The sequence below is a fragment of the Aythya ferina genome (assembly GCF_964211825.1).
Source record: "Aythya ferina genome assembly, chromosome: 4".
NCBI classification, from domain to species: domain Eukaryota; kingdom Metazoa; phylum Chordata; class Aves; order Anseriformes; family Anatidae; genus Aythya; species Aythya ferina.
Genome location: NC_140300.1, coordinates 23,825,553 through 23,841,997, shown reverse-complemented (window position 1 = coordinate 23,841,997; position 16,445 = coordinate 23,825,553). Strand labels below are relative to the sequence as shown.

The 16,445-nt window shown below is 40.2% G+C and overlaps 1 long non-coding RNA gene across 1 annotated transcript; it reads left to right on the top strand.

The window, feature by feature from the left end:
• Positions 1-4,403: 4,403 nt before the first annotated feature.
• LOC311436025 lies at positions 4,404-10,874 on the top strand. The gene is made up of 3 exons (XR_014692550.1): positions 4,404-4,458; positions 8,652-8,710; positions 9,942-10,874. It is a non-coding gene; the product is annotated as an uncharacterized lncRNA (long non-coding RNA).
• The last annotated feature ends 5,571 nt before the right edge of the window (positions 10,875-16,445 follow it).

Genomic DNA, 16,445 nt, shown 5'->3' with positions numbered 1-16,445 from the left:
AGTTTCACACAATCATTCCCACATGCGTCAGACATGTTCAGTCCTTATGGGTCTGAGGAAGACACACAGGCTCCCAGATCTGGAGAGAGGTACGGAGGGTGCCCTTCTCTCTGAGTGTTCTCACCAAATGCTCTCTTCTGCCTATGGTCCATAGAGGAGGATGTGACTGTCCCTCCTGACATCCTTGCCCTTGCCTCTGCAAAGCTCAGTTATATAACTTCATGAGGCTGAATTCCAGTATCTATAGTAACGTTTAAACAGAAATAAAACAGTTACCAAAACAGGAAAAAGTTACTGAAAATTGTCCAGAAATGAGATCTTACCTCTCCTGGGTCACACGTACAGCACAAAAAAAGGGGTTTCTGTATTCATATAAACTGTAGATGAGATCCTTACCCGTATTGTCTCCTTTCACAGTATGCAAGAGAGATGGAAAAGAGGAAAAGGTCTTCAGAGAGGAGCGAACTGAGTTGGAACAGGAGCTGAGGAGGACAGCAGAGTGGCTGCTTTCCAAAGATGCTTTCAGAAACTTGGTAAGAGGGTTTTACTAGGAAATGGAGTAGAAAGAGCCATGGGCATGTTAATGACTGCAATTTAAAGTGCATTGGCACTGGAGGCACTGCTCCTCATGTGCTAGGTGAAGAGATTGCAATATCTGGATTACATAGGATGGAGAAGACCAAGATTAGGAGAATGTGAAGGTTGCTTTACAGTCAAAATTACTCTCCTCTGTCTACACTGAAGGTGTGCTCTCTTCAGGCTCCTTTGAATCCCTTTACGAAGAGCAAAGCTACTCCTATTGCAATCAGTTCTCAACAGAGCTCCCTCAGCAAAACTTCTGTTGAGACATGGTCTAAGTAGATTCCAGTCAGTAGAGAAGTTCGTGAACAATTGGTTCATGAATTTGGTGAACAGTTATTTAGAGATACCATCACAGAAATTCAGTGAGACACAGCACCACAGAACAGCTGTAGGTATTCTGAAGCTTGATTTAAAGTCCATTGTGTCTGTTGCCATCTCTCTTCTTTTTTAAGCATTTGCAGGGAACACCAGGAGAGGATATCACATTGTGCAGGCTTCTAATAAAAGGCCTGAACAAACTGCTGCTGGTCAGCCAGGTATTCCATCAATAGTTGGAAATGGAGAGTTTTGGGTTTGTGGATCCTCTGATATTTCATAGGAAATACATATTGCTCTTGGATAACCCCAATGGTTTTCACTCATAATGCCATTTGCAACATTTTGTTTTATTCTGCCATGTCTGAATGCTTGATTTTTGAAAAGGAAATATATAATTGTAGAATCATATTCTGATTAAAAATGATATCTCTTTTTGGAATGTGCTTATTGCAGGTAAGGAGTATAAGTTCAGAAGACGGAAATCTCAAATCAGATTTTTTTACTTTTTGGGTCTCACAGATGATAATAAAAAGTGTCAGTTATACAATGAAAATAGAAAAGATGATAAGAGATTTATTTTTAAAGTTATGACAGGGAAAATAACATTCAAATTCAAAAGCCGTTGAATTTTATTGCTTTGGGGAAAATAATTATGTAATAAAGAATGCAAATGAACATTTTTTCTCAAAAAGGGCTGTATGCTTCCTGCAAAATTTGCCACTAAATCTGAAGTCTTTAAACTCTTAATTTTCTCCTGAAGAGATTTGTTGCAAACAGCAGTCCTTTGGAGTCGAAAGTTCTAGAAAAAAAACCACCACCAACAACCACAACAAAACCAACCAACCAAACAAACAAACAAAAAAAAAAAAAACACTTGAGAAAGTTAGAGTTTCTTATATTTATGCAGACTCCATCAACATAGAGAAGTCCTCAGTGACACACTTTTTTCCACAGTACTCCAGAAACTAAAACTTTGTTAACAAGCTAGCATTTAGTTACAAGAGCAATTAATAAAGTGATCAGTTTAAACTCTTTTAGCAGTTATGATCAGGGCTGGGGACAAGAGTAAGAGGTGAACGGAAAAAGGATCAGATGTGGAATATTTCAAGCACAAAGGTCATAAATCTGACTTCGAGTGTACAAAAACCCAAAACTAACAACAGTGTTTTTGGCAGGTAGTAGTAAAGAATTGGGAGGATCCAAAATTCTAGAGTGGAAAGTAAACATACACACCCACTGGACAAAATTCACCCGTGTGTAAACAGCCAACAAAAGTCCATTTCCCATGTAAATCCCACTTACACCCTAAGTTGGACTAATGTTTAGGAGTTATTTTGAAGGCATACTGCATACAGAAGAATATCACTCTTCGTTAATTAATAAGCATCTTGCATTCTGCCAAGACTTATGTATGCACCTAACTTAATATACTGCAGATTCTCTGCTGTTAATGACTGATAATGTGTAAACTTGAAATGCTTGCTGTAAAGGTTAGGTAAAATTGGGACCTAAGCAAAGAAATGTAGGACATGAACAATAAATCATAAGATCTATTCTTTGAGTATGCATCAATAGTAATGGAGTAGTTAGCATACACATAGGGCTTTATATATTAAAAGCACAGTATGAGCAATGGTCCAGACACAAGAAGCCAATATTCATGTCAATAGTTCCAAGGAAACGCAAGGGGCTGCTTTGGTAGGGCTGCAGAATAGATCCCACTCACCAGATTTCACATCTCACAGAATCGCTTCTGTTATTATTCCCTTTAGTTTTACACATGAAATAGAATGATGGTGTAAGAGCCAGATATTTGCTTTTTTATTGTTAATAAACATTTTAACAAAGCTAAGAGAAAACACCTTAAGCAGTCAAACAAGTCTTTATTGTGTAGCTACGTAGTCAGGTATTAGTAAGGTAAGCTGGTGTTATAGCTTTCTCACTTAAAAATTCATGCTAAACAGTGATACAGTATACAGCTGGGGAGCCTAATAAAGAGGGAAATGCCTACCAGATCTCTTTTTGTTCGTTAAAGATCCCATTAAAGGAAACCATGAGCCAGTAAGTTCACCGGAAGGCTATTGAGCCTCCAGTGGAATGCGTTATGCAGAATGGATCTCTCTTGGGTGGCTGCCATTGTTTTAAGCTTTGTGGTAGGCATCGCTTGAGCATTGCCCTGTAGCCAAGAAAGGATCATTTGCTTTAAGAAGATGCTACATCATCTTTGTATATTCTTCGTGATAGCTTCTCCGCCTAAATAGTGGACTACTAATTGGGCTGCTTTGCAGAAATAAGGAGAAATCAAGATTTGAAAGCATGGTAAAGTCTGTCCACCCCATCAGCACCCAGATTTTTCAGGCTGAGCTGATTTCTTTGCAAGTACCTCCCACCCCAGCATGTCTTTGTTGTTGTTTCTTTATAATTTGATTTATTGCTTGAATTTCGATCAGTTTTGCAGACTAGAGCTCTATAGGTAGGTAAGAAAACAACACCAAAACAGTATTTCAGTTTTAAAGATGATTTACATATCCCAGTGGGTAAGGTAACACAAAGTACACAAAAGATGAGTGGGAGAAAAGCGGAAAGTGAAAGGAATGGAAATACTGATAGTCTGCCTCCTTGCTTTCAGCAAAATCTTCAGTTATTAATTCTAAAATAATTAGACACAAATCTTGAAAAAGCATTGATTTGGTGAGTACAGACAAAACACCCTGCAAACTTCAGTTAAATTGCAGCAATAAGTTATTTGCCCCCACATATACTTGGGTGTGCCTGGTGGTAACTTTAATTGTGAGAAAGCAAAGCAAAGCAAAGAAGGTCCCTTTTCATGCCAGTGATTCACACACTGAAGATCCTTGAAAACTCTTGTTTCTCAAACAGGGTATGTGTGGAATTCCTGCCATCTATGTGCAACTAATTCAGATGGAGATCTTAAAATTGGCTTCCTTCAATCGAGTTTTGTTATGCACTTGGCATGCTTTCGCACCCAAACCTCCCATCTGCAGCCTGCACCTGCATTGCTCAATATTTAACTCAAAGAACTCTGAACTTCCTGGACCACTAAGGTGTCTTTTGGTTTGTGGCTTGTTGGCCAGAGCTGTTGCTTACCATAAGAAAGAGATTTAGATGCAGTAAATAACGTAGGTTTCCAGTTTCCTCAGTTTTGTTTCTGTATTTTGAAAAAGAGCTCCTTTCTGGCATGCTGCAGCTTTTCCACAGCGTGAGGCACAGGACGCACAGAGCGGGGTATAACCTTTACAATCTGAGCTTAAAATGCAATCGTTTTGCATTCGAATGCTTTCTTTTTCTGCACAGTAGCAGAGCGCAGGATATACTGCCACCTCCACCACAAACAAACCCACTATTTTCTGCTCTTAGTTACGAAATTGTTTGGAAACGAGCAAAGCTTTCCCTTTGTCTTATGACTCTTTCTGATAAGCTGGCAGCAGGAATTCAGACTCCCATGCGGCCTCTGGTCCGACACAGCTGAGCTGCTCGGCGGCATGCCCCCCCGGCGGCCAGGGAGTTCAGCAGCTCGATGGACTGGAGTCGTGGCAGGTATTTGTCCAGCGATTTTACAGCTACATTGCACCACTAATTATTTACTCTAGTTTTATAGCCATACCTCTCCCTTCCTGGTCTTGTGGGTCTCCTCTGTGCTGCGAAGGATCCATAAAATGGGAAATCAATAAAGAAATGAAATCCCTCCAGGGTTCTGCTCGATGTGCACGCAGATTTCTGGTGAGCCATGCACATTATTAGTAACACCAGATGCTTAATTATCAAGAATTAGTTTCTAGAAATTATAAAATTGTGCGAGTGAATGTGCAAACACTCACAGATACATGCGTGCATGTATAAATATATACACACAGATATATGTTCACAGTGGCCTGGGTAATCTATGAACTTGAAGGGTCATTGGCCTGACTTCTATGGACGGGCGATGATACCTGTGAAAGCTGTAAGTCTGCTCTACTCTATAAAATGTTTCTGGAGCTGGCAAGTCTTCCACAATTGTGACCAGAGGAAAGATTGCTTTTGTTCATATCCCTTCTTCCTGGGGAAAAACAAACCAACAAACAAAAAACACAGCAACAACTGATGAACCAACCAAAAAAATCCCATCCTTTCCTGGTACAGCTGTGTCCACTGGAGTTTTACTGCCTGCAGAGCAGTGAACGATCACTCTCAACCACTCTGGATGCTGCACTTGGCTCATTTCTTCCAGCAGGCTTGAAGGGGGTAAGGGAAACAAACAGGCAACCCAGTTCTGGAGAATTCTTTCTGTGTGACCACTTTTTATTGCTAGTCAAAGGCAAGGCCCTGCAAACAATTAACAACCCATGTAAAACTGTTATTGAGATGTTTGCTGGCAACAAGTAGGAGGACATTTGTTGAAAGAGGCATAGTTTAATGGTCTCAGCAAAGGACTGTGATTGATGATCCCCCATGTTCTTCCTGTGACTTTGACAGTGATGGCCAGTACCTCTTTTGTCAGGTCATGGGTATATTCTTTATGAGCTTCTATTTGCCTTCTCTGAAATGGGCTAGAAACAGTTTTACTTCACTTATAAGAGCCAGAAATAATTACTTGCTATTCTCAATATACTGTCAAGGCATTAAAACATCAATGAAGGTCTCATGTACTTTTAGTTTTCTGAGCGTTGGTCTTAGGTAGTTTCCTAGAAGTGCTCTGCATTCAGTAGAGAGACATCTCCAGATGGTGAGACCTCTCCCTGCATTAGAAGGAGAAAAATTTTCCTTCTGGAAAGAATTTCCCCTTTCCAGTCATTATAGAGGGAATCTGGATGATTCAGTGAGGCTAACTTTTAGATGGCTGAGGTGAGGTGAGATGAATGCCATCCTGGTTGCTGCATTTAGGGCTGTTTATGCTCCTTGCGAAGAAGACAGAGTTTGTGTTTCACATCTCTAATCTCTGAAATGAAAAGATTTGCATGAATGAGAGGGATGAGTATTTCACAAGGGAACAACCGGAAAAGCGAGACTCTAGCCCAAATGTGAAATGGTTTAGGTAAAATCTTCCAGCAAAGTGGAGGCATCACCGTGAGTTACAATGACAGGGCCACAGGGCTACTTGGAGCTTTAGGAACAGAACACAGGCTCACCAAGTGTTTCAACAACTCAGGTGGCTGGCTAGTGAAGACAAGATACGAGGCAAGAAAAATAATAATTATAGATATTATCATCAGTATGGAGCAAGGCCAGTGCAATAGCTCAATGGCAAATACACTGTGTGATTGGGAAGCTGAACCGAGGGAGAGAGTTTTAGGCTGTCTGTCCAAGTGGACCAGCAGAGAGTCAGTACTCAAAAGTGATCTCAACTGCAGGAGGCAAAATGCCAGCCACATTACTAATGCAGTCTCCTTCGCCAGCTGATCTCTTTGGCAGCGTTGGTGTCAGCAAAGCAAAACAAAGCTTAATGAGATTGCAGAAGGAACGGCAAGCGACGTTGGCAAGCTGCAGGTGGGCAAGGTTTCTTTTCCGTATGCAATAGCCACAGTTTTCCAGATCATGTGTGCTCACGGGGATGCAGATGAACCAGAAAGCAGGCACTGGGTGGGATCATCAGAGAAGATGGTCTTTGACAAAAACAGGCCAAAGTCAAAAAGCCAGGCTTGGAAAGCTCCAGGATCCACAGCTCATGTTAACAAACTGTCCTCTTGCTGGGAGCCAGGATTTCCAAATCCTGGCTGCTTGAAGGCTGTCCTCTGAGCTTGCAGATCTCTGAGCGCTTGTGCTAGGTGCATGACAGCTTGCAGCGGGGCTGCATCCCTGGGTACTGCCTGGGGAAGAGGATGAAACCACATGAGCTTCCCTGTGCTTTTTGACCCCAGGTGCTTTTGGCAGTGACTACCATTGGCCATTCATATGTAGCCATAGAGACCCAGCATGTTATTTTTTGGGAAAAAAGTAAACCTGAGTAGGCACTGCCTCAGAGCTCCTGATTTAAATCAAAGTGTGATATTGGGGATGGGATACTTCCCATCATCTGTTGCAATCCTTGAAACATTGGTTATGCCTGATCTTCTGTGGGTGGCTGATCCCCAGAAAGCCTATGGGGTATATACCATCCAAAGAGGATGAATATCTGTCAGGTAGGACTATACAGCTCAGATGGACCTTCTGGATCATCAAGTCTGTGTCTCTCCTGTTGCAGACAGTTGTGTCATACAGTCCCTTCCACAACTGAGTTCCATGGTAAAACCAGTTAGGTTTCTATTCCCACTTATCCTACTGTCTGTTTCAGAACCCTGTTTCTTTGCTGATTAAACATGTAAATTATGGCATAAATGTATTCATTCCAGCATGACAGCATTTTCAGCGTAGCTGAAAGTTATTTTAGCTTTCTGGTGTTTATCCCTATTTGGCCTTTATTTCACTAGGTTAAACAAATAAGGCTATTGTACTCTTATGTATGGTAGCCTATCCATTCTTTGGATGATCCAAGTCATTTGCACTGTCTTTGCATCCTGAATTCACCCCTCTTGAACAATGGGTGATCAGAATTGTATATAAAATATTTCAGATGAAGGCGCAGCAGTGCTTTGTACATTGCCATAAATATTGTTCTATTGCTAATGGAAACATTTTGGCTGAAATATCTCAGGACCACATTATTTAACTCACAATTACATTTGCATCTAAAAGGCATCCTATGATCCTGGTATCCGCAGTCTTCTCTTCTGTGTTTCCAGTTGATAACTTCTGCCACACTACAGAAATTCTTGTTGCCAGTCCCTAGATGCAGAACTTAATGTTATTTCATTTCATGTAATTTTTAACCTATAGTGACACTTTGTTCATAGTGAGTTTGTAAAGCATTTCAGGAAATGTCTGTGCTTGATATCAATACAAAGAATTAATTAATTCATTATTATTATTTCACATAAAACAAAGAGAAAATTGGATGTAGCAGAATTTATGATGCCTAAGTTATGAGAGCATTAGCATTCAGGTGGGCAAAAAAATATTACTAACAATGTTGTTTACTTAAGGGAGATCTTTAGTTTGGATTTCTAAATCCTTGTCTCAGGTGTGCAAAACTTTGTTAGATTTAATTGCACTTCATTGTTTGTCTCATTGCAGCAAGCATTAACTGCATTTTCATTCTGAATGCATTAAATAACTTTTTCCCAGATAATACTGCACATTTTTGTGCAAGCATAGTTCAGCAATAGGGCAGTTTAAGCAAAGCTAGTTTAATTAATAGACCTTCACAATTCAAGTACAACAAAGTTGCAGAAAATTGGCTGAAGTTCTCCAGCCTGTAGATCTGGAAGGGCCAAACATTGCTTTTAGTAAAGGATATTGTGCTGAGCTGTGCAAAAAGTGGTTTTATGTTGTTTGTGCTGTTGGAATCACTACCATTTCTCCTATTCTTTTCTATGACAAAACCCCTATCTGAGAATAAATACAGGAGGGCAAAGTTCAGTGAGAACATTTTATTTTAAGGCTGGGTTTTCTGACTTTGAAATGCTGGATTTCTCATCTCTGTGGTTGCATTAATGACAATCTTTTTTTTCTAGACATCTGTGTGTATTTGTGTGCATGTGTACTTTGTATATATAACATTCATGAAGATTCAAAAATATCATATATAATGCGAGAAAGGCTTATTCATTGTCTTTCTGTTCCTGGCAGTTCTCAAGAAACGGAAAACAATGCTTACTTTTTTTTTTCTTTTCTTTTTCTTTTTTTTTTTCCTCTCTCTTTTTCCTCTATTACAGGCCTACAGAGATGGCGCCTCTGGGAACTTCAAAATTGTTTTTACTACTTTGACGAAAATGTAATGTGATTCAGCAGCACCTTATCTGTTGTATTTTCTCTGCTTGAAGCAAAATGTTATAGAAGTACTTTTTTGTAAGTGTAGCTGAACTTTGGTACCACATGCCATCTGGCTTTAAAAATTATTCCTAGGAATCTGACCAATCCTACTTCTTTAAAAATAAAAGGTAGCAGGTCATTTTGGTTCTAACACTATTTGGAAAACATCATAAAAATTGATGGCATGAAATGTTAACCAGATCAAAACAATGCCACAGTCTCCAGAAACATTTCAGGCTCTGAGTGAGTTTGATTTTTGCAAGGGAAGGACAGAGTGTGAGTAAATAGGGAACTTTTTTTTTTTTTTTTCCCAGCTCTTAGTGTGGGGAATGACAAGTGAAGACAATGACTGAAGCCTTGGTCCTGAAGTCCCTGGTGTCAGCATATGTCTTTCCTTTGATTACAGTGGGCTTCAGCTGGTATTTTTATCTTCTTGGGATCTTGGGATCTGTTATATGCAAAAATTAGAAAGTTTGAGGTCTGAACCTGCTCATAAAACATTAAATGTCTGATATAGAGGTTGCTATAAAAACTGTCAAATAATAATAATAATGGTTTGGATTTTCAAAGGCAGGGAAGGGTGGTAGCTGTCCACAGGGAGCTGTGTCCACTAAAAGCCAGAAGAAAAAGAAGAAAAGTAACTTTTTTTTTTTTTTTTTTTTTCTGGCAATCCTTTTCGCTGTGAGCAGAGCACATATATAAATTAAGATATATCATGTGTAGCATGCTAACAGTTAAAGTCATAAACATCAGCTGGTTCAGCTCACAGGAGAATAAGGAAACTGGGGGTAAAATATGATTATGTAATTTGATAAAAGTTGAAATCCTATCAGGTTAAGAAGGAGGACGTATGAGTACATATAGCTGAAGTATATTTCCTTCCAGAAATTCTTATCTTCTTCTCAAAGGCAAGATGTGAGTTAATAGAAACTGTATCTCTTGCCTCTAAGCCTTTTTGGTTGGTGAGTATCTGATGTGTGATGCTGAAGAGGATTATGAAGTTTTTAAAAAGAGGAAATGGGATCAGAAGGCAGAGTAAAGCAGGGGCTGGCTTGACATGCCAACTCACACACCACTGCTCTAAAAGTGTGCAGTTTTAAATTAAAAATTAGAAATAGGATCCTTATAGTTGAAAATTATACTGTAGTTTGAAAAGAAATCATGAGAAATGTTTTTCTTTTTTTTTACTGCAGTAGTGGCACATCCAGCTTCTCCTACCTTGAGCTAACCTGTACTGCTTCAGCAGGAAAGCTTTGGTGACCGTATCTGAAAACCATCATTCCACACCCTCAGATAAGCAATAAGCAATCCCCAATCCTGCAAGCTAATCCATATGGATGAACTCTGGTGTCCTTGTGGAGCCTCAAGGTCAAAGTCTAAGGAAAAGAGCAGTAAGGGAAGTGCCTCCAGGATAAGGACAGCAGGTTGCCCAAAGTAGCAAAAGAAACTATAATGTTTAAACCAAAAATGAAATTTGCATGTTAGACATTTTTATTGAGCGATTTTATTGAGTTCAAAACAAAGTCATCTCTGCATTTACCCTCCTCTTTTTATGATATTCTTTGAAGTTTATTTTCTGTTTAAACACACTTGCTTACTTCCCAGAAATCTTTCCTCTTTCTATAAGTAGATTCATGAAGCAGAAATTATGTCTACATATTGCACAAACTCCACACCCTTTGTGTTTTATTGCACTGCCGGTAGTTTGGTCTCGTTCAGATGTTTGCTTTCAAGGAGATATAGGGCTCTGATTGTGATAGTAATTTATTACCTGTTTTATTGTTGCCATTTGTCCTATAATTTTAAAGGTAACCTGAAATGATTCTCTAAGGAAAGTCAGTCCTTAGACCTGTGCCCCCACCCCTCAGAGATACTCAGTAATCTCAAGCTGTCTATACCCAAAAGATAGAATCAGTAAGGTTGGAAGAGACCTCCAGGATCATCCAACCATCCCCTTACTACCAATGTCACCCACTAAACCATGTCCCTAAGCGCCAGGTCCAACCTTTCACAGAATCACAGAATCAGTAAGGTTGGAAGAGACCTCCAAGTACATATAATATAATATTGGATCTGAGCTGAGTGCTGAATGTGAACAGTGGACTGAAAAAAAAAAAAAAGAAAAAAAAAAAAAAGAGTTTCACCTTAATTTTTTTCCAAGCCTGTCGAAGAATTTGATTAATGTTTTAACTGAGAAGACACTTCCCAGTGTTTGTGGTGTGGGTAACGTCAAGTCACTGTGCAGTTCAACATGAGCAATCATGCATGTATCCACAAATGGCTGGACCATGGAAGACAAAATGTGCTGTAGATGCCAGTGTAATGCCCTGGAGATCAACTTTCACTTCCCAGGACTATCCCATCAATTTCCTATGTGACTTTGGAATAAATGCTTGAAAAAATGAAAGTGTGTTTGGAGCACAGGCCTGGGCCTGCTCTCATGCCTGAGGTCTGTCTGTGCCAATGCTCAGGTTTGTCATTACATCTCCTTAGCCTGCTGCAGCGAGGCCATGGAGGTAGAGCTGGCTAGCCAACAGGTCCTAAAAGCACATCCCAGGGTAGTTAGTGAGATATTAACTTAGAGTTAATGAGATATTAATTAAGAGTTAATGTGGTCAAGTAGCAGCCAAGCTGCTATCAAGACAGCATGGTCGTGCTATACAAGCTGCAGGCTGGTAGTAGGGGTGCATGAAGCAAGCAGCAGGGAATATAGCCCCAATTGAGTATGATCTCTGGCTGAACCCCTCCTGTGTCTACTCTACTTTCTTCTTTAATTTCCTTTTTCTCTGCCATTTTTTACCCCACAATACAAGCAAGCTTTAGTTTCTCCCACCTTAAAAAAAATCTCCGCCTTTGATCTCAAACACTTCTGTAAATACCACTCCTGCTTCTCTTTTTTCATCTCTAAGCTCAGCAAATGTATAATTTTTAAGCACTGCTAGGATTTCTTATATGTGGAAAGAGGAATGTGAGAGAACCCATTTGGTCCAGTTTTATGCTCATTGCATAAATGCAATCTCTGATGAATTTCAGATCCAGCCTGCAGTTTTCAAGCTCTTTACCCTGTCAGGCATCCCTGACACATAGCCTGGGTTCCCTTTCCTCTCATGGCCCTGCCCTTGCCCCAGACAGTTCTGCAGCATAACCATCAGCTCTCTGTGTGGATCTCACTGGAATCTGTTCTTGGCATGTGTGTTGAAGCTTTGCCGATTCTGTTGTGGCATTTCTAAGACCTGACCTTTCTCACCCACCCACAGGACTAAAATGCTCATTCTGGCTTCTGTTATCACATGCAGAGTTGCAAGCAACACAATTTAGCAACCACTGCACCTGTGACTCTGTGTGCAGTTTTCACACATGCACATGATAAGTAGGTTATTAAATACATATCGATAGTAAAAAAAAAAACCACAAAACTCCACTGGTTTAGGCATGATAATTTTGCAGAATTTCTGCAATGCCCTTAGAAGGGCAGTGCCAAGGTGGTTTTTGCATGTTTTGTTTTATTTTTTTAGTGCACTTCCATTTTTTTAATATCTTTATGGATCCATGCAGCACCTAAGGGAGTTACTTTAAGTGGTAAGTACATGAGAAATGAGAGAGAGAGGGGTAACAGGGAGCAGTTTTTGTTAACAGCCCATGTGGATCTTGCTCATCAAGAAGACGTTGTGCACGAAGAAGTTTGTGTTTGGTCTCACTAAGAATGAACAGAGTTCTTTCAGGTTTGTTTCTTACCAGCTTTTGCATTCTTCTCAGGCGCTGCTTGTACAGCAGGTGGTCACTTAGCATTGCCACTTGTTTTTCTTTCTGTCTTTCTGTAGTACAGAACAAGCAAGGATGTGTGGTTTCCTTCTTTATCAAGAATAGCAAAGTTGGAAGAATAATATTCCACATGGAGCTCCATTTGTGGAGGGCTGGAGTAAGGATGCTACAGTTTTGGTTTAGAAGGAGTACAGCATTTACACACACATATATATATATATTTATAGGAGGGTCTTTAAAATATTAAGAGATGTCATGGGTACTGGTTTAAGTCAGTTCCACTTGGGCCTGTTACCCCAGGCTTGTGTCATGTATACACAGACATGTCAATGTGTCAGCTATCTGAAGTACCAGATACCTGCTCACAGGTGGAAGCAATCATGCTGCTGTTTCAGAAAGAAGTGCAAGTCAGCTCTATTCCCAGAGCTCCATAGCTGATTAGGATGGGAGTGTTCCCATTCCAGTAAGTCTACTTGAAAAACAAGATTTATTAGGACAGATGCATTGCACAGTAACATATCTCCATGGCTTTCATACTAGAACTGTCTTTTTATCTCCTACCTGCCAGAAGTGTTGAACAGAGCTATGCAACAATGTCAGTGTCTTTCCCTTTTCTTAACACTTCTTTCCTCTCTTGTCAGTCAGCTGATCCTCCCACTATTTTGCTTCCGATTTCCATCCTTGTGTTTTCCTCTCACTCCAGGTACCCTATTTCCCCAGACTTTGCAGACATCTGGATCTCAATTTCACCATAGAACTTCAGAATCATCTTGGCTGAGGTTGAACCTCCTCGGAAGCTGGAGAAGTTGGGATCTGAATGTTGTGAATTGGATAACTCATTTTCAATGGAGTTGAGCTGGAACTGAGATGTTGGGCCTGGATCTGAATTTATAATCAAATCTGAACACCGTTTTGAAAAGATGGAAACATTGGATCCAGATCCAAAGTCCTAATCCCTGGATTTAACTGCAGTAGTATCAGAAATTATAGATCCCCACAGCAGAGAAACGTGAAACTCAGGCCTACTGTTTTGGCTGTGGCCTATTTCACAGTTTTATTGAGGAAGGAATGAATGTTTCACAGTTTGAATTTATATTCCTTTCTAATACATATTAATAATGCTTTACCTCTCTGTCCTTCTGCCAGTGTTCTGCAAACGTATCAGATTAGGTTTCAGTTTTCTGCAGGCTTGCTCTTTAAACATTGATACTAGGCGTGCTGCATTGCTATATAAGTCGTCGTGCTTGTCATGCCCACTGCACAAGTAATTGGATTGCATACTCAGTGTTGAGCTCCTTGGTACCACAGCTTCAGGTCTGATTTTTCATGTGCCTCATTCCTGAACAGCCAGCATTAGATGTGGGTTTTCCTGTACGCATCTTCCAAGTAATTTAGGATCTGGTTTGATTCTCACTGAAGTCAAGGGAAAAAGCTCCTATGATTTATGTAGGATCAGAGTCACTGCATCACAGAATCATGGAATGGCTGAATTGGCAGGGCCCTCTGGAGGCCCCTGCTCCAGCAGGAACACCCACAGCAGGGTGCCCAGCACCACATCCACATGGCTTCTGGAGATCTCCAAAGATCGGACCCTAACTATAATTACAGTGGTCTCCCTAGAAGAGTTGCTCACTAAATGATTTTCCAATTACAATAAGGAGCAAAACGCTCCATTTATTTCTCTGTAAATGAGCAAGTCATACTTTGGGGAAAATACACGTATGTTACCTAGAATGGGAAAACATGACAGAAAAGTGTGTAAGGCTTTTTCATGTCCCAGATATCTTTTGAAAACAATGTTTAACAGGCAAATCTCTACCATGGAGCACATGGTTGGGTCTCTGGTGGGAAGATATGCTAGGCTGGGGTCATGGCCTGTCTGTGGCACGGGAGTGACAGCAGTGATCTCTGAATGGAAAAGAAAGGAAATCAGGTCCTGGAAAGACTAGAAAGAGGGAAAACATGAACAGCTGAAGCTCAAAAATGTCCAGATATCCTTGAGCCTGAGCTCAACTATGTGAATAAAAATCAAATCCTGACTGAATTTTTGACCTTATCCAGAAAAATCTCTGGGGACCACCAGACACTGATGAAGAACATTTTAGCCTTGCTGCATGCATAGCAGCCCCTGCTGAAATTGAAATCCTGGAGCTCTTTATATATACATATATATATGTATTTGAAGATTGAAACTACACTGTGGATTAATTAACCTTTCTGCTTTCCAGAAAGCTACCTGGAATTTAGCCACCCTGTTCTCATTTGACATTTATCTAAAGAAATGTGAGAATTATGAGGCTGCATTTTGTTTAAAAGTGCCGATTTATCATGGCACAGTTCAATTTAACAATCAAGAAACTCCTTGGAATGACTGACGTCCTATTTTGTAAGGATTTCCTGATGTAAGACTTGACTAGCTTGACTTCATTTGAGTGTTAGGGAAACAGGTTGCTCCTTAGCTAAAACTAAGCATGCTAGATTTCACTCTTGATTTGGCAGGGAAAGCCAAGATATAGACAATATTATTTATAATGAAAGAACTTAGCTAGCCAGCACTGCTTTCTCAAAGGCTTTGTGAAAATTTATGTGAACTACCATGCAAACAGCAGTAAGAGAAATGACGGTGGATCTGTTTGCATAATTGGAATTATAATCAAGTAAATGAGATGACTTTCCATTCCGTTTGCCCACTAAGCCCTCCCTCATCAGGAGCAGTCACCACAGATATCTGCGAGGCAGTTGGTTAAGGCACATTATGCAAAGAGCTTTTGGTGGTCAGGTGCCAACAGAAATCACCAATTTTGGGAGAAATGCTGATTAGGGAGGCTTAAAATTAGGAAGGAAGTGAAAGTGAAATTAAAAGTGTTGAGAGACAGTAGCAAAAGATGATGAAGTAATCATTTTAATTTGTCACATATTTAGAACTTATGTGATAATATTTCACCATTAAAGGGATTCACAGTTTTCCTATGGAAAAGACCTGTCTTTTCCTGGCTGTAGGTATTTTGTGCAGGATCCTTTCACAACAATGCCACTTTACAAATGCCTTGAGTGCTCTAAGACCAAAGCTGTCCCTGGTCCTCCCAGTACTGTAAGCACAATATGGAGAGGCCCTCCTGTCCAATTCACCTCGAAATGTCCTCCCCAGTTTCCTCATCAGCTGAACTACTCCAAGTACAATGTGGAGCTAAACCAAACGAGAAATGTTTTTGTGCATTTTCCTGCATCTCTGCCACCTTGCCACTCTGGGAAGTTACTTTGACTGATTAGAACTCCTCTCAACTTAGGTTTATTCCTGAAAGTATGATATACACAGTCCTGCAATCACCTTTGTGTTTTTGCTGTTGTTGTCTTTTCTAGGTTTCTAACAGTGCTTAGTAACACTCATGTTGTGGGTATTGTATTTTACGGCATTTGAATTCTCCTTTAAGGTGAACTTTTCATTAACCTCACCAGACAACAAAGGTACTCTTTCACGTGTGCACATCCAACTTACCTACAGACACAAAAATCTCTCTCAGCAGTACTTCTCCCTAAATCCAAAAGCCTTTGCTATTTAAGAGTGTTGTTGATTTGTTGGGAAGTCCTGTTACTATATCTGTTGCCATTGTGTAGTTCATAAAACAGAGTTGCCTTGACTCTGGTATTTGACTGCACTAAGTTGCAGAGAGAGACAGACTAGAAAAGGAGTTCCTGTGTGTGTTGTGCATGGGAGAATGGGCAGAATAAATGCTTGAAAGTGGCATATCCAATGGATAAGCACAGCACTGAAATTAGGTGGTTTGAAAAGCTGTGTGGGTGGCTGTCGGCTATGCCTCCTTTGCAGGAGTAGGAGCGATCCAGCTGCACAAATAGTTTGTCTGTTCAGAGCCTGGGGATTTTGTTCCTCTGCTTTGCCTAATTTTTTTTTTATGTGTTCAAAACAAAGCAATTAT